The following is a 25,559-nucleotide window of genomic DNA, read 5'->3' as shown; positions in this document are numbered from 1 at the left end:
ACGCGAAAGTATGAGCCTGATGAGGGCAAATCCCAGACATATCCCAGACCTAACTTGCGTTGTCCTCTAAGGTATTGATGGAAACCAGGTTTAATTGACTGATTCAGTGTTGTACTTCATTACTACGTGATGCAATCCAGAAAGAGCCCAGGATCTAGCCATCAAGTATGAGAAATATGTGAAAGAATAAGCCTGATGAGAGCAAATCCCAGACCTAACCTAGACCTAACATGAATTATTCTCTAAAATATTGATCGAAATCAGGTTTAATTGACTGTTTCAGTGTGGTCCCACATTACTACGTGATCCAAACCAGAAAAAACCCAGGATCCGTTCAACAAGTATGTGAAGAACGCGAAAGTATGAGTCTGATGAGTGAAAATCCCAGACCTAACCTAGACCTGACATGCGTTATCCTCTAAAATATTGATCGAAACCAGGTTTAATGGACTGTTTCAGTGTGGCACCACATTACTACGTGATCCAAACCAGAAAAAACCCAGGATCAGTTCAACAAGTATGTGAAGAATGCGAAAGTATGAGTCTGATGAGTGAAAATCCCAGGGCTAACCTAGACCTAACATGCGTTATCCTCTAAAATATTGATCCAAACCAGGTTTAATGGACTGTTTCAGTGTGGTACCACACTACTACGTGATACAAGCCAGAAAAAACCCAGGATCTGTTCAACAAGTATGTGAAAAACGCGAAAGTATGAGCCTGATGAGGGCAAATCCCAGACTTATCCCAGACCTAGCTTGCGTTGTCCTCTAAGATATTGACGGAAACCAGGATTAATTGACTGTTTCAGTGTTGTACTTCATTACTACGTGATGCAATCCAGAAAAAACCCGGGACCTGTTCAACAAGTATGTGAAAAACGCGAAAGTATGAGCCTGAAGAGGGCAAATCCCAGACCTATCCCAGACCTAACTTGCGTTATCCTCTAAAATATTGATCGAAACCAGGTTTAATCGACTGCTTCAGTGTGGTATCACACTACTACGTGACCCAAACCAGAAAAAACCCATGATCTGTTCAACAAGTATGTGAAAAACGCGAAAGTATGAGCCTGATGAGGGCAAATCCTAGACCTAACCCAGACCTAACATGCGTTATCCTCTAAAATATTTACAAAGACCAGGTTTAATTTATTGTTTCAGTGTGGTCCCACGTTACTACGGGTCCCAAACCGGAAAAAACCCAGGATCCGTTCAACAAGTATGTGAAGAATGCGAAAGTATGAGCCTGATGAGAGCAAATCCCAGACCTAACCTAGACCTAACATGAATTATTCTCTAAAATATTGATCGAAACCAGGTTTAATTGACTGTTTCAGTGTGGTACCACATTACTACGTGATCCAAACCAGAAAAAACCCAGGATCCGTTCAACAAGTATGTGAAGAATGCGAAAGTATGAGCCTGATGAGTGAAAATCCCAGGCCTAACCTAGACCTAACTTGCGTTGTCCTCTAAGATATTGATGGAAACCAGGTTTAATTCACTGTTTCAGTGTGGTACCACACTACTTCGTGATCCAAACCAGAAAAAACCGAGGATCTGTTCAACAAGTATGTGAAAAACGCGTAAGTATGAGCCTGATGAGGGCAAATCCCAGACCTATCCCAGACCTAACTTGCGTTATCCTCTAAAATATTGATCGAAACCAGGTTTAATCGACTGTTTCAGTGTGGTACCACATTACTACGTGATCCAAACCAGAAAAAACCCAGGATCAGTTCAACAAGTATGTGAAGACTGCGAAAGTATGAGTCTGATAAGAGAAAATCCCAGGGCTAAGCTAGACCTAACATGCGTTATCCTCTAAAATATTGATCCAAACCGGGTTTAATGGACTGTTTCAGTGTGGCACCACATTACTACGTCATCCAAACCAGAAAAAACCCATGATCTGTTCAACAAGTATGTGAAAAACGCGAAAGTATGAGCCTGATGAGGGCAAATCCCAGACCAAACCTAGACCTAACATGAATTATTCTCTAAAATATTGATCGAAACCAGGTTTAATTGACTGTTTCAGTGTGGTCCCACATTACTACGTGATCCAAACGAGAAAAAACCCAGGATCAGTTCAACAAGTATGTGAAGAATGCGAAAGTATGAGTCTGATGAGTGAAAATCCCAGGGCTAACCTAGACCTAACATGCGTTATCCTCTAAAATATTGATCGAAACCAGGTTTAATTGACTGTTTCAGTGTTGTACTTCATTACTACGTGATGCAATCCAGAAAAAGCCCAGGATCTAGCCATCAAGTATGAGAAATATGCGAAAGAATGAGTCTGATGAGAGCAAATCCCAGACCTAACCTAGACCTAACATGAATTATTCTCTAAAATATTGATCGAAACCAGGTTTAATTGCCTGTTTCAGTGTTGTCCCACATTACTACGTGATCCAAACCAGAAAAAACCCAGGATCCGTTCAACAAGTATGTGAAGAATGCGAAAGTATGAGCCTGATGAGTGAAAATCCCAGGCCTAACCTAGACCTAACTTGCGTTGTCCTCTAAGATATTGATGGAAACCAGGTTTAATTCACTGTTTCAGTGTGGTACCACACTACTTCGTGATCCAAACCAGAAAAAACCGAGGATCTGTTCAACAAGTATGTGAAAAACGCGTAAGTATGAGCCTGATGAGGGCAAATCCCAGACCTATCCCAGACCTAACTTGCGTTATCCTCTAAAATATTGATCGAAACCAGGTTTAATCGACTGTTTCAGTGTGGTACCACATTACTACGTGATCCAAACCAGAAAAAACCCAGGATCAGTTCAACAAGTATGTGAAGAATGCGAAAGTATGAGCCTGATGAGGGCAAATCCCAGACCAAACCTAGACCTAACATGAATTATTCTCTAAAATATTGATCGAAACCAGGTTTAATTGACTGTTTCAGTGTGGTCCCACATTACTACGTGATCCAAACGAGAGAAAACCCAGGATCAGTTCAACAAGTATGTGAAGAATGCGAAAGTATGAGTCTGATGAGTGAAAATCCCAGGGCTAACCTAGACCTAACATGCGTTATCCTCTAAAATATTGATCGAAACCAGGTTTAATTGACTGTTTCAGTGTTGTACTTCATTACTACGTGATGCAATCCAGAAAAAGCCCAGGATCTAGCCATCAAGTATGAGAAATATGCGAAAGAATGAGCCTGATGAGAGCAAATCCCAGACCTAACCTAGACCTAACATGCGTTATCCTCAAAAATATTGACCGAAACCTGGTTTAATCGACTGTTTCAGTGTGGAACCACATTACTATGTGATCCAAACCAGAAAATAACCCAGGATCTGTTCAACGAGTATGTGAAAAACGCGAAAAAATGAGCCTGATGAGGGCGAATCCCAGACCTATCCCAGACCTAACTTGCGTTATCCTCTAAAATATTGATCGAAACCAGATTTAATTGACTGTTTCAGTGTTGTACTTCATTACTACGTGATGCAATCCAGAAATAGCCCAGGATCTAGCCATCAAGTATGAGAAATATGCGAAAGAATGAGCCTGATGAGAGCAAATCCCAGACCTAACCCAGAACTAACATGAATTATTCTCTAAAATATTGATCGAAACCAGGTTTAATTGACTGTTTCAGTGTGGTCCCACATTACTACGTGATCCAAACCAGAAAAAACCCAGGATCAGTTCAACAAGTACGTGAAAAATGCGAAAGTATGAGACTGATGAGGGCGAATCCCAGACCTAACCCAGACCTAACATGCGTTATCCTCTAAAATATTGATCGAAACCAGGTTTAATTGACTGTTTCAGCGTGGTACCGCATTACTACATGATACAATCCAGAAACAGCCCAGGATCTAGCCATGAAGTATGAGAAATATGCGAAAGTATGAGCCTGATGAGGGCAAATCCTAGACCTAACCCAAACCTAACATGCGTTATCCCCTAAAATATTGATCCAAACCAGGTTTAATGGACTGCTTCAGTGTGGTCCCACATTACTACGTGATCCAAACGAGAAAAAACCCAGGATCAGTTCAACAAGTATGTGAAGAATGCGAAAGTATGACCCTGACGAGGGCAAATCCCAGGCCTAACCTAGACCTAACATGCGTTATCTTCTAAGATATTGAGCGAAACCAGGTTTAATTGACTGTTTCAGTGTGGTAACACATTACTACGTGATCCAAACCAGAAAAAAACCCAGGATCTGTTCAACAAGTATGTGAAATATGCGAAAGTATGAGTCTGATGAGGGCAAATCCCAGACCTAAACTAGACATAACTTTCGTTATCCTCTAAAATATTGATCGAAACCAGGATTAATTGACTGTTTCAGTGTGGACCCACATTACTACGTGATCCACACCTGTAAAAACCCAGGATCCGTTCTACAAGTATGTGAAGAATGCGAAAGTATGAGTCTGATGAGTGAAAATCCTCTGCCTAACCTAGACCTAACATGCGTTATCCTCAAAAATATTGATCGAAACCTGGTTTAATCGACTGTTTCAGTGTGGTACCACATTACTATGTGATCCAAACCAGAAAATAACCCAGGATCTGTTCAACGAGTATGTGAAGAATGCGAAAATATGAGTCTGATGAGTGAAAATCCCAGGGCTAACCTAGACCTAACATGCGTTATCCTCTAAAATATTGAGCGAAACCAGGTTTAATTGATTGTTTCAGTGTGGTACCACGTGACCCAACCCAGAAAAAACCCATGATCTGTTCAACAAGTATGTGAAAAACGCGAAAGTATGAGCCTGATGAGGGCAAATCCCAGACATATCCCAGACCTAACTTGCGTTATCCTCTAAAATATTGATCGAAACCATGTTTAATTGACCGTTTCAGTGTGGTACCACATTACTACGTGATCCAAACCAGAAAAAACTCAGGATCCGTTCAACAAGTATGTGAAGGATGCGAAAGTATGAGTCTGATCAGTGAAAATCTCAGGCCTTACCTAGACCTAACTTGCGTTGTCCTCTAAAATATTGATCGAAACCAGGTTTCATCGACTGTTTCAGTGTGGTACCACATTACTACGTGATCCAAACCAGAAAAAACCCAGGATCTGTTCAACGAGTATGTGAAGTGTGCGAAAGTATGAGTCAGATGAGGTCAAATGCCAGACCTATCCCAGACCTAACATGCGTTATCCTCTAAAATATTTATCAAGACCAGGTTTAATTGGTTGTTTCAGTGTGGACCCACATTACTACGTGATCCAAACCAGAAAAAACCCAGGATCTGTTCAACAAGTATGTGAAAAACGCGAAACTGTGAGCCTGATGAGGGCAAATCTTAGAACTAACCCAGACCTAAGATGCGTTATCCTCTAAAATATTGATCGAAACCAGGTTTTATCGACTGTTTCAGTGTGGTACCACATTACCACGTGATCCAAACCCGCAAAAGCCCAGGATCCGTTCAACAAGTATGTGAAGAATGCGAAAGTATGAGTCTGATGAGTGAAAATCCCCGACCTAACCTAGACCTAACATGCGTTATCCTCTAAAATATTGATCCAAACCAGGTTTAATGGACTGTTTCAGAGTGGTACCACACTACTACGTGATCCAAACCAGAAAAAACCCAGGATCTGTTCAACAAGTATGTGAAAAACGCGAAAGTATGAGCCTGATGAGGGCAAGTTCCAGACCTATCCCAGACCTAACTTGCGTTGTCCTCTAAGATATTGATGGAAACCAGGTTTAATTGACTGTTTCAGTGTTGCACTTCATTACTACGTGATGCAATCCAGAAAAAGCCCAGGATCTAGCCATCAAGTATGAGAAATATGCGGAAGAATGAGCCTGATGAGAGCAAATCCCAGACCCAACCTAGACCTAACATGAATTATTCTGTAAAATATTGATCAAAACCAGGTTTAATTGACTGTTTCAGTGTGGTACCACATTACTACGTGATCCAAACCAGAAAAAAACCCTCGATCAGGTCAACAAGTATGTGAAAAACGCGAAAGTATGACCCTGATGAGGGCAAATCCCAGGCCTAACCTAGACCTAACATGCGTTATCCTCTAAAATATTGGTCGAAACCTGGTTTAATCGACTGTTTCAGTGTGGTACCACATTACTATGCGATCCAAACCAGAAAATATCCCAGGATCTGTCAAACGAGTATGTGAAGTGTGCGAAAGTATGAGCCTGATGAGAGCAAATCCCAGACCTAACCTAGACCTAACATGAATTATTCTCTAAAATATTGATCAAAACCAGGTTTAATTGACTGTTTCAGTGTGGTACCACATTACTACGTGATCCAAACCAGAAAAAGCCCAGGATCAGTTCAACAAGTATGTGAAAAACGCGAAAGTATGAGTCTGATGAGGGCGAATCCCAGACCTATGCCAGACCTAACTTGCGTTATCCTCTAAAATAATGATCGAAACCAGGTCTAATTGACTGTTTGAGCGTGGTACCACATTACTACGTGATACAATCCAGAAACAGCCCAGGATCTAGCCATGAAGTATGAGAAATATGCGAAAGTATGAGCCTGATGAGGGCAAATCTTAGACCTAACCCAGACCTAACATGCGTTATCCTCTAAAATATTTATCAAGATCAGGTTTAATTGAATGTTTCAGTGTGGTACCACATTACTACGTGAACCAAACCAGAAAAAACCCAGGATCCGTTCAACAAGTATGTGAAGAATGCGAAAGTATGAGTCTGATGAGTGAAAATCCCAGGGCTAACCTAGACCTAACATGCGTTATCCTCTAAAATATTGATTCAAACCAGGTTTAATGGACTGTTTCAGTGTGGTACCACTTTACTACGTGATCCAAAGCAGAAAAAACCCTCGATCAGGTCAACATGTATGTTAAAACTGCGAAAGTATGACCCTGATGAGGGCAAATCCCTGGCCTAACCTAGACCTAACATGCGTTGTCCTCTAAAATATTGATGGAAACCAGGTTTAATTGACTGTTTCAGTGTTGTACTTCATTACTACGTGATGCTATCCAGAAAAAGCCCAGGATCTAGCCATCAAGTATGAGAAATATGCGAAAGAATGAGCCTGATGAGAGCAAATCCCAGACCTAACCTAGACCTAACATGAATTATTCTGTAAAATATTGATCAAAACCAGGTTTAATTGACTGTTTCAGTGTGGTACCACATTACTACGTGATCCAATCCAGAAATAGCCCAGGATCCAGCCATGAAGTATGAGAAATATGCGAAAGTATGAGTCTGATGAGGTCAAATCCCAGACCTATCCCAGACTTAACTTGCGTTATCCTCTAAAATATTGATCGAAACCAGGTTTAATCGACTGTTTCAGCGTGGTACCACATTGCTATGTGATACAATCCAGAAACATCCCAGGACCTAGCCATGAAGTATGAGAAATATGCGAAAGTATGAGCCTGATGAGTGAAAATCCCCGGCCTAACCTAGACCTAACATGCGTTATCCTCAAAAATATTGATCAAAACCAGGTTTAATTGACTGTTTCAGTGTGGTACCACATTACTACGTGATCCGAACCAGAAAAAGCCCAGGATCAGTTCAACAAGTATGTGAAAAACGCGAAAGTATGAGTCTGATGAGGGCGAATCCCAGACCTATGCCAGACCTAACTTGCGTTATCCTCTAAAATAATGATCGAAACCAGGTCTAATTGACTGTTTGAGCGTGGTACCACATTACTACGTGATACAATCCAGAAACAGCCCAGGATCTAGCCATGAAGTATGAGAAATATGCGAAAGTATGAGCCTGATGAGGGCAAATCTTAGACCTAACCCAGACCTAACATGCGTTATCCTCTAAAATATTTATCAAGATCAGGTTTAATTGAATGTTTCAGTGTGGTACCACATTACTACGTGAACCAAACCAGAAAAAACCCAGGATCCGTTCAACAAGTATGTGAAGAATGCGAAAGTATGAGTCTGATGAGTGAAAATCCCAGGGCTAACCTAGACCTAACATGCGTTATCCTCTAAAATATTGATTCAAACCAGGTTTAATGGACTGTTTCAGTGTGGTACCACTTTACTACGTGATCCAAAGCAGAAAAAACCCTCGATCAGGTCAACATGTATGTTAAAACTGCGAAAGTATGACCCTGATGAGGGCAAATCCCTGGCCTAACCTAGACCTAACATGCGTTGTCCTCTAAAATATTGATGGAAACCAGGTTTAATTGACTGTTTCAGTGTTGTACTTCATTACTACGTGATGCTATCCAGAAAAAGCCCAGGATCTAGCCATCAAGTATGAGAAATATGCGAAAGAATGAGCCTGATGAGAGCAAATCCCAGACCTAACCTAGACCTAACATGAATTATTCTGTAAAATATTGATCAAAACCAGGTTTAATTGACTGTTTCAGTGTGGTACCACATTACTACGTGATCCAATCCAGAAATTGCCCAGGATCCAGCCATGAAGTATGAGAAATATGCGAAAGTATGAGTCTGATGAGGTCAAATCCCAGACCTATCCCAGACTTAACTTGCGTTATCCTCTAAAATATTGATCGAAACCAGGTTTAATCGACTGTTTCAGCGTGGTACCACATTGCTATGTGATACAATCCAGATACATCCCAGGACCTAGCCATGAAGTATGAGAAATATGCGAAAGTATGAGCCTGATGAGTGAAAATCCCCGGCCTAACCTAGACCTAACATGCGTTATCCTCAAAAATATTGATCCAAACCAGGTTTAATGGACTGTTTCAGTGTGGTACCACTTTACTACGTGATCGAAACCAGAAAAAACCCAGGATCAGTTCAACAAGTATGTGAACAATGCGAAAGTATGAGTCTGATGAGTGAAAATCCCAGGGCTAACCTAGACCTAACATGCGTTATCCTCTAAAATATTGATGGAAACCAGGTTTAATTGACTGTTTCAGTGTTGTACTTCATTACTACGTGATGCGATCCAGAGAAAGCCCAGGATCCAGCCATGAAGTATGAGAAATATGCGAAAGTATGAGCCTGATGAGGGCAAATCCTAGACCTAACCCAGACCTAACATGCGTTATCCTCTAAAATATTTTTTAAGACCAGGTTTAATTGATTGTTTCAGTGTGGTCCCACATTACTACGTGATCCAAACCAGAAAAAACCCATGATCCGTTCAACAAGTATGTGAAGAATGCGAAAGTATGAGTCTGATGAGTGAAAATCCCAGGCCTAACCTAGACCTAACATGAATTATTTTCGAAGATATTGATCGGAACCAGGTTTAATTGACTGTTTCAGTGTGGTACCACATTACTACGTGATCCAAACCAGAAAAAACCCAGGATCAGTTCAACAAGTATGTGAAGAATGCGAAAGTATGAGTCTGATGAGTGAAAATCCCAGGGCTAACCTAGACCTAACATGCGTTATCCTCTAAAATATTGAGCGAAACCAGGTTTAATTGATTGTTTCAGTGTGGTACCACGTGACCCAACCCAGAAAATACCCATGATCTGTTCAACAAGTATGTGAAAAACGCGAAAGTATGAGCCTGATGAGGGCAAATCCCAGACCTATCCCAGACCTAACTTGCGTTATCCTCTAAAATATTGATCGAAACCAGGTTTAATTGACCGTTTCAGTGTGGTACCACATTACTACGTGATCCAAACCAGAAAAAACCCAGGACCTGTTCAACGAGTATGTGAAGTGTGCGAAAGTATGAGTCAGATGAGGTCAAATGCCAGACCTATCCCAGACCTAACATGCGTTATCCTCTAAAATATTTATCAAGACCAGGTTTAATTGATTGTTTCAGTGTGGACCCACATTACTACGTGATCCAAACCAGAAAAAACCCAGGATCTGTTCAACAAGCATGTGAAAAACGCGAAACTGTGAGCCTGATGAGGGCAAATCTTAGAACTAACCCAGACCTAAGATGCGTTATCCTCTCAAATATTGATCGAAACCAGGTTTTATCGACTGTTTCAGTGTGGTACCACATTAGCACGTGATCCAAACCCGCAAAAGCCCAGGATCCGTTCAACAAGTATGTGAAGAATGCGAAAGTATGAGTCTGATGAGTGAAAATCCCCGACCTAACCTAGACCTAACATGCGTTATCCTCTAAAATATTGATCCAAACCAGGTTTAATGGACTGTTTCAGTGTGGTACCACACTACTACGTGATCCAAACCAGAAAAAACCCAGGATCTGTTCAACAAGTATGTGAAAATCGCGAAAGTATGAGCCTGATGAGGGCAAGTTCCAGACCTATCCCAGACCTAACTTGCGTTGTCCTCTAAGATATTGATGGAAACCAGGTTTAATTGACTGTTTCAGCGTTGCACTTCATTACTACGTGATGCAATCCAGAAAAAGCCCAGGATCTAGCCATCAAGTATGAGAAATATGCGGAAGAATGAGCCTGATGAGAGCAAATCCCAGACCTAACCTAGACCTAACATGAATTATTCTGTAAAATATTGATCAAAACCAGGTTTAATTGACTGTTTCAGTGTGGTACCACATTACTACGTGATCCAAACAAGAAAAAACCCTCGATCAGGTCAACAAGTATGTGAAAAACGCGAAAGTATGACCCTGATGAGGGCAAATCCCAGGCCTAACCTAGACCTAACATGCGTTATCCTCTAAAATATTGGTCGAAACCTGGTTTAATCGACTGTTTCAGTGTGGTACCACATTACTATGCGATCCAAACCAGAAAATATCCCAGGATCTGTCAAACGAGTATGTGAAGTGTGCGAAAGTATGAGCCTGATGAGAGCAAATCCCAGACCTAACCTAGACCTAACATGAATTATTCTCTAAAATATTGATCAAAACCAGGTTTAATTGACTGTTTCAGTGTGGTACCACATTACTACGTGATCCAAACCAGAAAAAACCCAGGATCAGTTCAACAAGTATGTGAAGAATGCGAAAGTATGAGTCTGATGAGTGAAAATCCCAGGGCTAACCTAGACCTAACATGCGTTATCCTCTAAAATATTGAGCGAAACCAGGTTTAATTGATTGTTTCAGTGTGGTACCACGTGACCCAACCCAGAAAAAACCCATGATCTGTTCAACAAGTATGTGAAAAACGCAAAAGTATGAGCCTGATGAGGGCAAATCCCAGACCTATCCCAGACCTAACTTGCGTTATCCTCTAAAATATTGATCGAAACCAGGTTTAATTGACCGTTTCAGTGTGGTACCACATTACTACGTGATCCAAACCAGAAAAAACCCAGGACCTGTTCAACGAGTATGTGAAGTGTGCGAAAGTATGAGTCAGATGATGTCAAATGCCAGACCTATCCCAGACCTAACATGCGTTATCCTCTAAAATATTTATCAAGACCAGGTTTAATTGATTGTTTCAGTGTGGACCCACATTACTACGTGATCCAAACCAGAAAAAACCCAGGATCTGTTCAACAAGTATGTGAAAAACGCGAAACTGTGAGCCTGATGAGGGCAAATCTTAGAACTAACCCAGACCTAAGATGCGTTATCCTCTCAAATATTGATCGAAACCAGGTTTTATCGACTGTTTCAGTGTGGTACCACATTAGCACGTGATCCAAACCCGCAAAAGCCCAGGATCCGTTCAAGAAGTATGTGAAGAATGCGAAAGTATGAGTCTGATGAGTGAAAATCCCCGACCTAACCTAGACCTAACATGCGTTATCCTCTAAAATATTGATCCAAACCAGGTTTAATGGACTGTTTCAGTGTGGTACCACACTACTACGTGATCCAAACCAGAAAAATCCCAGGATCTGTTCAACAAGTATGTGAAAAACGCGAAAGTATGAGCCTGATGAGGGCAAGTTCCAGACCTATCCCAGACCTAACTTGCGTTGTCCTCTAAGATATTGATGGAAACCAGGTTTAATTGACTGTTTCAGTGTTGCACTTCATTACTACGTGATGCAATCCAGAAAAAGCCCAGGATCTAGCCATCAAGTATGAGAAATATGCGGAAGAATGAGCCTGATGAGAGCAAATCCCAGACCTAACCTAGACCTAACATGAATTATTCTGTAAAATATTGATAAAAACCAGGTTTAATTGACTGTTTCAGTGTGGTACCACATTACTACGTGATCCAAACCAGAAAAAACCCTCGATCAGGTCAACAAGTATGTGAAAAACGCGAAAGTATGACCCTGATGAGGGCAAATCCCAGGCCTAACCTAGACCTAACATGCGTTGTCCTCTAAAATATTGGTCGAAACCTGGTTTAATCGACTGTTTCAGTGTGGTACCACATTACTATGCGATCCAAACCAGAAAATATCCCAGGATCTGTCAAACGAGTATGTGAAGTGTGCGAAAGTATGAGCCTGATGAGAGCAAATCCCAGACCTAACCTAGACCTAACATGAATTATTCTCTAAAATATTGATCAAAACCAGGTTTAATTGACTGTTTCAGTGTGGTACCACATTACTACGTGATCCAAACCAGAAAAAGCCCAGGATCAGTTCAACAAGTATGTGAAAAACGCGAAAGTATGAGTCTGATGAGGGCGAATCCCAGACCTATGCCAGACCTAACTTGCGTTATCCTCTAAAATAATGATCGAAACCAGGTCTAATTGACTGTTTGAGCGTGGTACCACATTACTACGTGATACAATCCAGAAACAGCCCAGGATCTAGCCATGAAGTATGAGAAATATGCGAAAGTATGAGCCTGATGAGGGCAAATCTTAGACCTAACCCAGACCTAACATGCGTTATCCTCTAAAATATTTATCAAGATCAGGTTTAATTGAATGTTTCAGTGTGGTACCACATTACTACGTGAACCAAACCAGAAAAAACCCAGGATCCGTTCAACAAGTATGTGAAGAATGCGAAAGTATGAGTCTGATGAGTGAAAACCCCAGGGCTAACCTAGACCTAACATGCGTTATCCTCTAAAATATTGATTCAAACCAGGTTTAATGGACTGTTTCAGTGTGGTACCACTTTACTACGTGATCCAAAGCAGAAAAAACCCTCGATCAGGTCAACATGTATGTTAAAACTGCGAAAGTATGACCCTGATGAGGGCAAATCCCTGGCCTAACCTAGACCTAACATGCGTTATCCTCTAAAATATTGGTCGAAACCTGGTTTAATCGACTGTTTCAGTGTGGTACCACATTACTATGCGATCCAAACCAGAAAATAACCCAGGATCTGTCAAACGAGTATGTGAAGTGTGCGAAAGTATGAGCCTGATGAGAGCAAATCCCAGACCTAACCTAGACCTAACATGAATTATTCTCTAAAATATTGATCAAAACCAGGTTTAATTGACTGTTTCAGTGTGGTACCACATTACTACGTGATCCAAACCAGAAAAAGCCCAGGATCAGTTCAACAAGTATGTGAAAAACGCGAAAGTATGAGTCTGTTGAGGGCGAATCCCAGACCTATGCCAGACCTAACTTGCGTTATCCTCTAAAATATTGATCGAAACCAGGTCTAATTGACTGTTTGAGCGTGGTACCACATTACTACGTGATACAATCCAGAGACAGCCCAGGATCTAGCCATGAAGTATGAGAAATATGCGAAAGTATGAGCCTGATGAGGGCAAATCTTAGACCTAACCCAGATCTAACATGCGTTATCCTCTAAAATATTTATCAAGATCAGGTTTAATTGAATGTTTCAGTGTGGTACCACATTACTACGTGAGCCAAACCAGAAAAAACCCAGGATCCGTTCAACAAGTATGTGAAGAATGCGAAAGTATGAGTCTGATGAGTGAAAATCCCAGGGCTAACCTAGACCTAACATGCGTTATCCTCTAAAATATATATTCAAACCAGGTTTAATGGACTGTTTCAGCGTGGTACCACTTTACTACGTGATCCAAAGCAGAAAAAACCCTCGATCAGGTCAACATGTATGTTAAAACTGCGAAAGTATGACCCTGATGAGGGCAAATCCCTGGCCTAACCTAACCTAACATGCGTTGTCCTCTAAAATATTGATGGAAACCAGGTTTAATTGACTGTTTCAGTGTTGTACTTCATTACTACGTGATGCTATCCAGAGAAAGCCCAGGATCTAGCCATCAAGTATGAGAAATATGCGAAAGAATGAGCCTGATGAGAGCAAATCCCAGACCTAACCTAGACCTAACATGAATTATTCTGTAAAATATTGATCAAAACCAGGTTTAATTGACTGTTTCAGTGTGGTACCACATTACTGCGTGATCCAATCCAGAAATAGCCCAGGATCCAGCCATGAAGTATGTGAAATATGCGAAAGTATGAGTCTGATGAGGTCAAATCCCAGACCTATCCCAGACTTAACTTGCGTTATCCTCTAAAATATAGATCGAAACCAGGTTTAATCGACTGTTTCAGCGTGGTACCACATTGCTATGTGATACAATCCAGAAACATCCCAGGACCTAGCCATGAAGTATGAGAAATATGCGAAAGTATGACCCCGATGAGAGCAAACCCCAGGCCGAACCTAGACCTAACATGCGTTATCCTCAATAATATTGATGGAAACCAGGTTTAATTGAGTGTTTCAGTGTTGTACTTCATTACTACGTGATGCAATCCAGAAAGAGCCCACGATCTAGCCATCCAGTATGAGAAATATGCGAAAGTATGAGCCTGATGAGGGCAAATCTTAGAACTAACCCAGACCTAAGATGCGTTATCCTCTAAAATATTTATCCAGACCAGGTTTAATTGACTGTTTCAGTGTGGTTCGACATTACTACGTGATCCAAACCAGAAAAAACCCAGAATCCGTTCAACAAGTATGTGAAGAATGCGAAAGTATGAGTCAGATAAATGAAAATCCCAGGTCTAACCTAGACCTAACATGAGTTATACTCTAAAATATTGATCGAAACCTGGTTTAATCGACTGTTTCAGTGTGGTACCACATTTCTATGTGATCCAAACCAGAAAATAACCCAGGATCTGTTCAACGAGTATGTGAAAAACGCGAAAGTATGAGCCTGATGAGGGCAAATCCCAGACCTATCCCAGACCTAACTTGCGTTATCCTCTAAAATATTGATCGAAACCAGGTTTAATCGACTGTTTCAGTGTGGTACCACATTACTACGTGATCCAAACCAGTAAAAACCCAGGATCAGTTCAACAAGTATGTGAAGAATGCGAAAGTATGAGTCTGATGAGTGAAAATCCCAGGGCTAACCTAGACCTAACATGCGTTATCCTCTAAAATATTGATGCAAACCAGGTTTAATGGACTGTTTCAGTGTGGTACCACACTACTACGTGATACAAACCAGAAAAAACCCAGGATCTGTTCAACAAGTATGTGAAAAACGCGAAAGTATGAGCCTGATGAGGGCAAATCCCAGACCTATCCCAGACCTAACTTGCGTTGTCCTCTAAGATATAGATGGAAACCAGGTTTAATTGACTGTTTCAGTGTTGTACTTCATTACTACGTGATGCAATCCAGAAAAAGCCCAGGATCTAGCCATGAAGTATGAGAAATATGCGAAAGTATGAGCCTGATGAGGGCAAATCCTAGACCTAACCCAGACCTAAAATGCGTTATCCTCTAAAATATTTATCAAGACCAGGTTTAATTGAATGTTTTAGTGTGGTACCACATTACTACGTGATGCAATCCAGAAAAAGCCCAGGATCTAGCCATCAAGTTTGAGAAATATGCGAAAGAATGAGCCTGATGAGGGCAAATCCTAGACCTAATCCAGTCCTAACATGCGATATCCTCTAAAATATTGATCGCAAGCAGGTTTAATGGACTGTTTCAGTGTGGTACCACACTACTACGTGATCCAAACCAGAAAAAACCCTCGATCAGGTCAACATGTATGTTAAAACTGCGAAAGTATGTCCCTGATGAGGGCAAATCCCAGGCCTAACCTAGACCTAACATGCGTTGTCCTCTAAAATATTGATGGAAACCAGGTTTAATTGACTGTTTCAGTGTTGTACTTCATTACTACGTGATGCAATCCAGAAAAAGCCCAGTATCTAGCCATCAAGTATGAGAAATGTGCGAAAGAATGAGCCTGATGAGAGCAAATCCCAGACCTAACCTAGACCTAACATGAATTATTCTCTAAAATATTGATCAAAACCAGGTTTAATTGACTGTTTCAGTGTGGTACCACATTACTACGTGATCCAATCCAGAAATAGCCCAGGATCCAGCCATGAAGTATGAGAAATATGCGAAAGTATGAGCTTGATGAGGGCAAATCGTTGACCTAACCCAGACCTAACATGCGTTATCCTCTAAAATATTGATCGCAACCAGGCTTAATGGACTGTTTCAGTGTGGTACCACACTACTACGTGTTCCAAACCAGAAAAAACCCAGGATCTGTACAACAAGTATGTGAAAAACGCGAAAGTATGAGTCTGATGAGGTCAAATCCCCGACCTATCCCAGACTTAACTTGCGTTATCCTCTAAAATATTGATCGAAACCAGGTTTAATCGACTGTTTCAGCGTGGTACCACATTACTATGTGACACAATCCAGAAACAGCCCAGGACCTAGTAATGAAGTATGAGAAATATGCGAAAGTATGAGCCTGATGAGTGAAAATCCCCGGCCTAACCTAGACCTAACATGCGTTATCCTCAAAAATATTGATCCAAACCAGGTTTAATGGACTGTTTCAGTGTGGTACCACATTACTACGTGATCAAAAGCAGAAAAAACCCTCGATCAGGTCAACATGTATGTTAAAACTGCGAAAGTATGACCCTGATGAGAGCAAATCCCAGGCTTAACCTAGACCTAACATGCGTTGTCCTCTAAAATATTGATGGAAACCAGGTTTAATTGACTGTTTCAGTGTTGTACTTCATTACTACGTGATGCAATCCAGAGAAAGCCCAGGATCCGGCCATGAAGTATGAGAAATATGCGAAAGTATGAGCCTGATGAGGGCAAATCCTAGACCTAACCCAGACCTAACATGCGTCATCCTCTAAAATATTTATCAAGATCAGGTTTAATTGATTGTTTCAGTGTGGTACCACATTACTACGTGATCCACACCAGAAAAAACCCAAGATCCGTTCAATAAGTATGTGAAGAATGCGAAAGTATGAGTCTGATGAGTGAAAATCCCAGGGCTAACCTAGACCTAACATGCGTTATCCTCTAAAATATTAATGCAAACCAGGTTTAATGGACTGTTTCAGTGTGGTGCCACACTACTACGTGATACAAACCAGAAAAAACCCAGGATCTGTTCAACAAGTATGTGAAAAACGCGAAAGTATGAGCCTGATGAGGGCAAATCCCAGACCTATCCCAGACCTAACTTGCGTTGTCCTCAAAAATATTGATCGAAACCAGGTTTAATTGTCTGTTTCAGTGTGGTCCCACATTACTACGTGATCCAAACCAGAAAAAACCCAGGATCCGTTCAACAAGTATGTGAAGAATGCGAAAGTATGAGCCTGATGAGTGAAAATCCCAGGACTAACATAGACCCAACATGCGTTATCCTCAAAAATATTGATCGAAACCTGGTTTAATCGACTGTCTCAGTGTGGTACCACATTACTATGTGGTCCAAACCAGAAAATAACCCAGGATCTGTTCAACGAGTATGTGAAGTGTGCGAAAGTATTAGTCTGATGAGGTCAAATCCCAGACCAATCCAAGACTTAACTTGCGTTATCCTCTAAAATATTGATCGAAACCAGGTTTCATCGACTGTTTCAGTGTGGTACCACATTACTACGTGATCCAAACCAGAAAAAACCCAGGATCTGTTCAACGAGTATGTGAAGTGTGCGAAAGTATGAGTCTGATGAGGGCAAATCCCAGACCTATCCCAGACCTAACATGCGTTATCCTCTAAAATATTTATCAAGACCAGGTTTAATTGATTGTTTCAGTGTGGACCCACATTACTACATGATCCAAACCAGAAAAAACCCGGGAACCGTTCATCAAGTATGTGAAGAATGCGAAAGCATGAGTCTGATGAGTGAAAATCACAGGCCTAACCTAGACCTAACATGCGTTATCCTCAATAATATTGATCGAAACCAGGTTTAATTGAGTGTTTCAGTGTTGTACTTCATTACTGCGTGATGCAATCCAGAAAAAGCCCAGGATCTAGCCATCTAGTATGAGAAATATGCGAAAGAATGAGCCTGATGAGAGCAAATCCCATGCCTAACCTAGACCTAACATGAATTATTCTCTAAAATATTCATCAAAACCAGGTTTAATTGACTGTTTCAGTGTGGTACCACATTAATACGTGATCCAATCCAGAAATAGCCCGGGATCCAGCCATGAAGTATGAGAAATATGCGAAAGTATGAGCCTGATGAGGGCAAATCCTAGACCTAACCCAGACCTAACATGCGTTATCCTCTAAAATATTTATCAAGACCAGGTTTAATTGATTGTTTCAGTGTGGTACCACATTACTATGTGATCCAAACCAGAAAATAACCCAGGATCTGTTCAACGAGTATGTGGAAAACGCGAAAGTATGAGCCTGATGTGGGCAAATCCCAGACCTATCCCAGACCTAACTTGCGTTGTCCTCTAAGATATTGATGGAAACCAGGTTTAATTGACTGTTTCAGTGTTGTACTTCATTACTACGTGATGCAATCCAGAAAAAGCCCAGGATCTAGCCATCAAGTATGAGAAATATGCGAAAGAATGAGCCTGATGAGAGCAAATCCCAGACCTAACCTACACGTAACATGAATTATTCTCTAATATATTGATCGAAACCAGGTTCAATTGACTGTTTCAGTGTGGTCCCACATTACTACGTGATCCGAACCAGAAAAAATCCAGGATCCGTTCAACAAGTATGTGAAGAATGCGAAAGTATGAGTCTGTTGAGTGAAAATCCCCGGCCTAACCTAGACCTAACATGCGTTATCCTCAAAAATATTGATCGAAACCAGGTTTAATCGACTGTTTCAGTGTGGTACCACACTACTACGTGACGCAATCCAGAAAAAAACCCAGGATCTGTTCAACAAGTATGTGAAAAACGCGAAAGTATGAGGGCAAATCCCAGACCTATCCCAGACCTATCCCAGACGTAACTTGCGTTATCCTCTAAAATATTCATCGAAACCAGGTTTAATTGACTGTTTCTGTGTGGTACCACATTACTACGTGATACAATCCAGAAATAGCCCAGGATCTAGCCATGAAGTATGAGAAATATGCGAATGTATGAGCCTGACGAGGGCAAATCGTAGACCTAACCTAGACCTAACATGCGTTATCCTCTAAAATATTTATCAAGACCAGGTTTAATTGATTGTTTCTGTGTGGTTCCACATTACTACGTGATCCAAACCAGAAAAAACCCAGGATCCGTTCAACAAGTATGTGAAGAATGCGAAAGTATGAGTCTGATGAGTGAAAATACCAGGCCTAACCTAGACCTAACATGCGTTATCCTCAAAAATATTGATCGAAACCTGGATTAATCGACTGTTTCAGTGTGGTACCACATTACTATGTGATCCAAACCAGAAAATAACCCAGGATCTGTTCAACGAGTATGTGAAAAACGCGAAAGTATGAGCCTGATGTGGGCAAATCCCAGACCTATCCCAGACCTAACTTGCGTTGTCCTCTAAGATATTGATGGAAACCAGGTTTAATTGACTGTTTCAGTGTTGTACTTCATTACTACGAGATGCAATCCAGAAAAAATCCAGGATCCGTTCAACAAGTATGTGAAGAATGCGAAAGTATGAGTCTGTTGAGTGAAAATCCCCGGCCTAACCTAGACCTAACATGCGTTATCCTCAAAAATATTGATCGAAACCTGGTTTAATCGACTGTTTCAGTGTGGTACCACATTTCTATGTGGTCCAAACCAGAAAATAACCCAGGATCTGTTCAACGAGTATGTGAAGTGTGCGAAAGTATGAGTCTGGTGAGGTCAAATCCCAGACCAATCCAAGACTTACCTTGCGTTATCCTCTAAAATATTGATCGAAACCAGGTTTCATCGACTGTTTCAGTGTGGTATCACATTACTACATGATCCAAACCAGAAAAAACCCAGGATCTGTTCAACGAGTATGTGAAGTGTGCGAAAGTATGAGTCTGATGAGGGCAAATCCCAGACCTATCCCAGACCTAACATGCGTTATCCTCTAAAATATTTATCAAGACCAGGTTTAATTAATTGTTTCAGTGTGGACCCACATTACTACGTGATCCAAACCAGAAAAAACCCGGGATCCGTTCAACAAGTATGTGAAGAATGCGAAAGTATGAGTCTGATGAGTGAAAATCCCAGACCTAACGTAGACCTAACATGCGTTATCCTGTAAAATGTTGATCCAAACCAGGTTTCATCGACTGTTTCAGTGTGGTATCACATTACTACGTGATCCAAACCAGAAAAAACCCAGGATCTGTTCAACGAGTATGTGAAGTGTGCGAAAGTATGAGTCTGGTGAGGTCAAATCCCAGACCAATCCAAGACTTACCTTGCGTTATCCTCTAAAATATTGATCGAAACCAGGTTTCATCGACTGTTTCAGTGTGGTATCACATTACTACGTGATCCAAACCAGAAAAAACCCAGGATCTGCTCAACGAGTATGTGAAGTGTGCGAAAGTATGAGTCTGATGAGGGCAAATCCCAGACCTATCCCAGACCTAACATGCGTTATCCTCTAAAATATTTATCAAGACCGGGTTTAATTGATTGTTTCAGTGTGGTCCCACATTACTACGTGATCCAATCCAGAAAAAACCCAGGATCTGTTCAACAAGTATGTGAAAAACGCGAAAGTATCAGCCTGATGAGGGCAAATCCCAGACCCATCCCAGACCTAACTTGCGTTATCCTCTAAAATATTGATCGAAACCAGTTTTAATTGACTGTTTCAGTGTGGTACCACATTACTACGTGATCCAAACCAGAAAAAGCCCAGGATCAGTTCAACAAGTAAGTGAAAAACGCGAAAGTATGAGCCTGATTAGGGTGAATCCCAGACCTATGCCAGACCTAACTAGCGTTATCCTCTAAAATATTGATCGAAACCAGGTTTAATTGACTGTTTCAGCGTGGTACCACATTACTACGTGATACAATCCAGAAACAGCCCAGGATCTAGCCATGAAGTATGGGAAATATGCGAAAGTATGAGCCTGATGGGGGCAAATCTTAGACCTAACATGCGTTATCCTCTAAAATATTTATCAAGATCAGGTTTAATTGAATGTTTCAGTGTGGTACCACATTACTACGTGAACCAAACCAGAAAATACCCAGGATCCGTTCAACAAGTATGCGAAGAATGCGAAAGTATGAGTCTGATGAGTGAAAATCCCAGGGCTAACCTAGACCTAACATGCGTTATCCTCTAAAATATTGATCCAAACCATGTTTAATGGACTGTTTCAGTGTGGTACCACTTTACTACGTGATCCAAAGCAGAAAAAACCCTCGATCAGGTCAACATGTATGTTAAAACTGCGAAAGTATGACCCTGATGAGGGCAAATCCCAGGCCTAACCTAGACCTAACATGCGATGTCCTCTAAAATATTGATGGAAACCAGGTTTAATTGACTGTTTCAGTGTTGTACTTCATTACTACGTGATGCAATCCAGAAAATAACCCAGGATCTGTTCAACGAGTATGTGACGTGTGCGAAAGTATGAGTCTGATGAGGTCAAATCCCAGACCTATCCCAGACCTAGCTTGCGTTATCCTCTAAAATATTGATCGAAACCAGGTTTAATCGACTGTTTCAGTGTGGTACCACATTACTACGTGATCCAAACCAGAAAAAACCCAGGATCAGTTCAACAAGTATGTGAAGAATGCGAAAGTATTAGTCTGATGAGTGAAAATCCCTGGGCTAACCTTTACCTAACATGCGTTATCCTCTAAAATATTGATGCAAACCAGGTTTAATGGACTGTTTCAGTGTGGTACCACAATACTACGACGGACAAACCAGAAAAAGCCCAGGATCTAGCCGTCAAGTATGAGAATTATGTGAAAGAATGAGCCTGATGAGAGCAAATCCCAGACCTAACCTAGACCTAACATGAATTATTCTCTAAAATATTGATCAAAACCAGGTTTAATTGACTGTTTCAGTGTGGTACCACATTACTACGTGATCCAATCCAGAAATAGCCCAGGATCCAGCCATGAAGTACGAGAAATATGCGAAAGAATGAGCCTGATGAGAGCAAATCCCAGACCTAACCTAGACCTAACATGAATTATTCTCTAAAATATTGATCAAAACCAGGTTTAATTGACTGTTTCAGTGTGGTACCACATTACTACGTGATCCAATCCAGAAATAGCCCAGGATCCAGCCATGAAGTATGAGAAATATGCGAAAGTATGAGCCTGATGAGGGCAAATCCTAGACCTAACCCAGACCTAACATGCGTTATCCTCTAAAATATTGATCGCAACCAGGTTTAATGGACTGTTTCAGTGTGGTACCACACTACTACGTGATCCAAACCAGAAAAACCCAGGATCTGTTCAACAAGTATGTGAAAAACGCGAAAGTATGAGCCTGATGAGGGCAAATCCCAGACCCATCCCAGACCTAACTTGCGTTATCCTCTAAAATATTGATCGAAACCAGGTTTAATTGACTGTTTCAGCGTGGTACCACATTACTACGTGATCCAATCCAGAAATAGCCCAGGATCCAGCCATGAAGTATGAGAAATATGCGAAAGTGTGAGCCTGATGGGGGCATATCCTAGACCTAACCCAGACCTAACATGCGTTAACCTCTAAAATATTTATCAACATCAGGTTTAATTGATTGTTTCAGTGTGGGACCACATTACTACGTGATCCACACCAGAAAAAACCCAAGATCCGTTCAACAAGTATGTGAAGAATGCGAAAGTATGAGTCTGATTAGTGAAAATCCCAGGGCTAACCTAGACCTAACATGCGTTATCCTCAATAATATTGATCGAAACCAGGGTTAATTGAGTGTTTCAGTGTTGTACCACATTACTACGTGATCCAAGCCAGAAAAAGCCCAGGATCAGTTCAACAAGTATGTGAAAAACGCGAAAGTATGAGTCTGATGAGGGCGAATCCCAGACCTATGCCCGACCTAACTTGCGTTATCCCCTAAAATATTGATCGAAACCAGGTTTAATTGACTGTTTCAGCGTGGTACCACATTACTACGTGATACAATCCAGAAACAGCCCAGGATCTAGCCATGAAGTATGAGAAATATGCGAAAGTATCAGCCTGATGAGGGCAAATCCTAGACCTAACCGAAACCTAACATGCGTTATCCTCTAAAATAGTGATCCAAACCAGGTTTAATGGACTGCTTCAGTGTGGTACCTCTTTACTACGTGATCCAAAGCAGAAAAAACCCAGGATCTGTTCAACGAGTATGTGAAGTGTGCGAAAGTATGAGTCTGATGAGGGCAAATCCCAGACCTATCCCAGACCTAACATGCGTTATCCTCAAAAATATTGATCGAAACCTGGTTTAATCGACTGTCTCAGTGTGGTACCACATTACTATGTGGTCCAAACCAGAAAATAACCCAGGATCTGTTCAACGAGTATGTGAAGTGTGCGAAAGTATTAGTCTGATGAGGTCAAATCCCAGACCAATCCAAGACTTAACTTGCGTTATCCTCTAAAATATTGATCGAAACCAGGTTTCATCGACTGTTTCAGTGTGGTACCACATTACTACGTGATCCAAACCAGAAAAAACCCAGGATCCAGCCATGAAGTATGAGAAATATGCGAAAGTATGAGCCTGATGAGGGCAAATCCTAGACCTAACCCAGACCTAACATGCGTTATCCTCTAAAATATTTATCAAGACCAGGTTTAATTGATTGTTTCAGTGTGGTACCACATTACTATGTGATCCAAACCAGAAAATAACCCAGGATCTGTTCAACGAGTATGTGGAAAACGCGAAAGTATGAGCCTGATGTGGGCAAATCCCAGACCTATCCCAGACCTAACTTGCGTTGTCCTCTAAGATATTGATGGAAACCAGGTTTAATTGACTGTTTCAGTGTTGTACTTCATTACTACGTGATGCAATCCAGAAAAAGCCCAGGATCTAGCCATGAAGTATGAGAAATATGCGAATGTATGAGCCTGACGAGGGCAAATCGTAGACCTAACCTAGACCTAACATGCGTTATCCTCTGAAATATTTATCAAGACCAGGTTTAATTGATTGTTTCTGTGTGGTTCCACATTACTACGTGATCCAAACCAGAAAAAACCCAGGATCCGTTCAACAAGTATGTGAAGAATGCGAAAGTATGAGTCTGATGAGTGAAAATACCAGGCCTAACCTAGACCTAACATGCGTTATCCTCAAAAATATTGATCGAAACCTGGATTAATCGACTGTTTCAGTGTGGTACCACATTACTATGTGATCCAAACCAGAAAATAACCCAGGATCTGTTCAACGAGTATGTGAAAAACGCGAAAGTATGAGCCTGATGTGGGCAAATCCCAGACCTATCCCAGACCTAACTTGCGTTGTCCTCTAAGATATTGATGGAAACCAGGTTTAATTGACTGTTTCAGTGTTGTACTTCATTACTACGAGATGCAATCCAGAAAAAATCCAGGATCCGTTCAACAAGTATGTGAAGAATGCGAAAGTATGAGTCTGTTGAGTGAAAATCCCCGGCCTAACCTAGACCTAACATGCGTTATCCTCAAAAATATTGATCGAAACCTGGTTTAATCGACTGTTTCAGTGTGGTACCACATTTCTATGTGGTCCAAACCAGAAAATAACCCAGGATCTGTTCAACGAGTATGTGAAGTGTGCGAAAGTATGAGTCTGGTGAGGGCAAATCCCAGACCTATCCCGGACCTAACATGCGTTATCCTCTAAAATATTTATCAAGACCAGGTTTAATTGATTGTTTCAGTGTGGTCCCACATTACTACGTGATCCAATCCAGAAAAAACCCAGGATCTGTTCAACAAGTATGTGAAAAACGCGAAAGTATCAGCCTGATGAGGGCAAATCCCAGACCCATCCCAGACCTAACTTGCGTTATCCTCTAAAATATTGATCGAAACCAGTTTTAATTGACTGTTTCAGTGTGGTACCACATTACTACGTGATCCAAACCAGAAAAAGCCCAGGATCAGTTCAACAAGTAAGTGAAAAACGCGAAAGTATGAGCCTGATTAGGGTGAATCCCAGACCTATGCCAGACCTAACTAGCGTTATCCTCTAAAATATTGATCGAAACCAGGTTTAATTGACTGTTTCAGCGTGGTACCACATTACTACGTGATACAATCCAGAAACAGCCCAGGATCTAGCCATGAAGTATGGGAAATATGCGAAAGTATGAGCCTGATGGGGGCAAATCTTAGACCTAACATGCGTTATCCTCTAAAATATTTATCAAGATCAGGTTTAATTGAATGTTTCAGTGTGGTACCACATTACTACGTGAACCAAACCAGAAAATACCCAGGATCCGTTCAACAAGTATGCGAAGAATGCGAAAGTATGAGTCTGATGAGTGAAAATCCCAGGGCTAACCTAGACCTAACATGCGTTATCCT

This window comes from Colletes latitarsis, unplaced genomic scaffold (genome assembly GCF_051014445.1).
Source record: "Colletes latitarsis isolate SP2378_abdomen unplaced genomic scaffold, iyColLati1 scaffold0025, whole genome shotgun sequence".
Classification (NCBI taxonomy): Eukaryota; Metazoa; Arthropoda; class Insecta; order Hymenoptera; family Colletidae; genus Colletes; species Colletes latitarsis.
The sequence above is the reverse complement of the archived record's forward strand: the minus strand, read 5'-3'. Positions refer to the sequence as shown.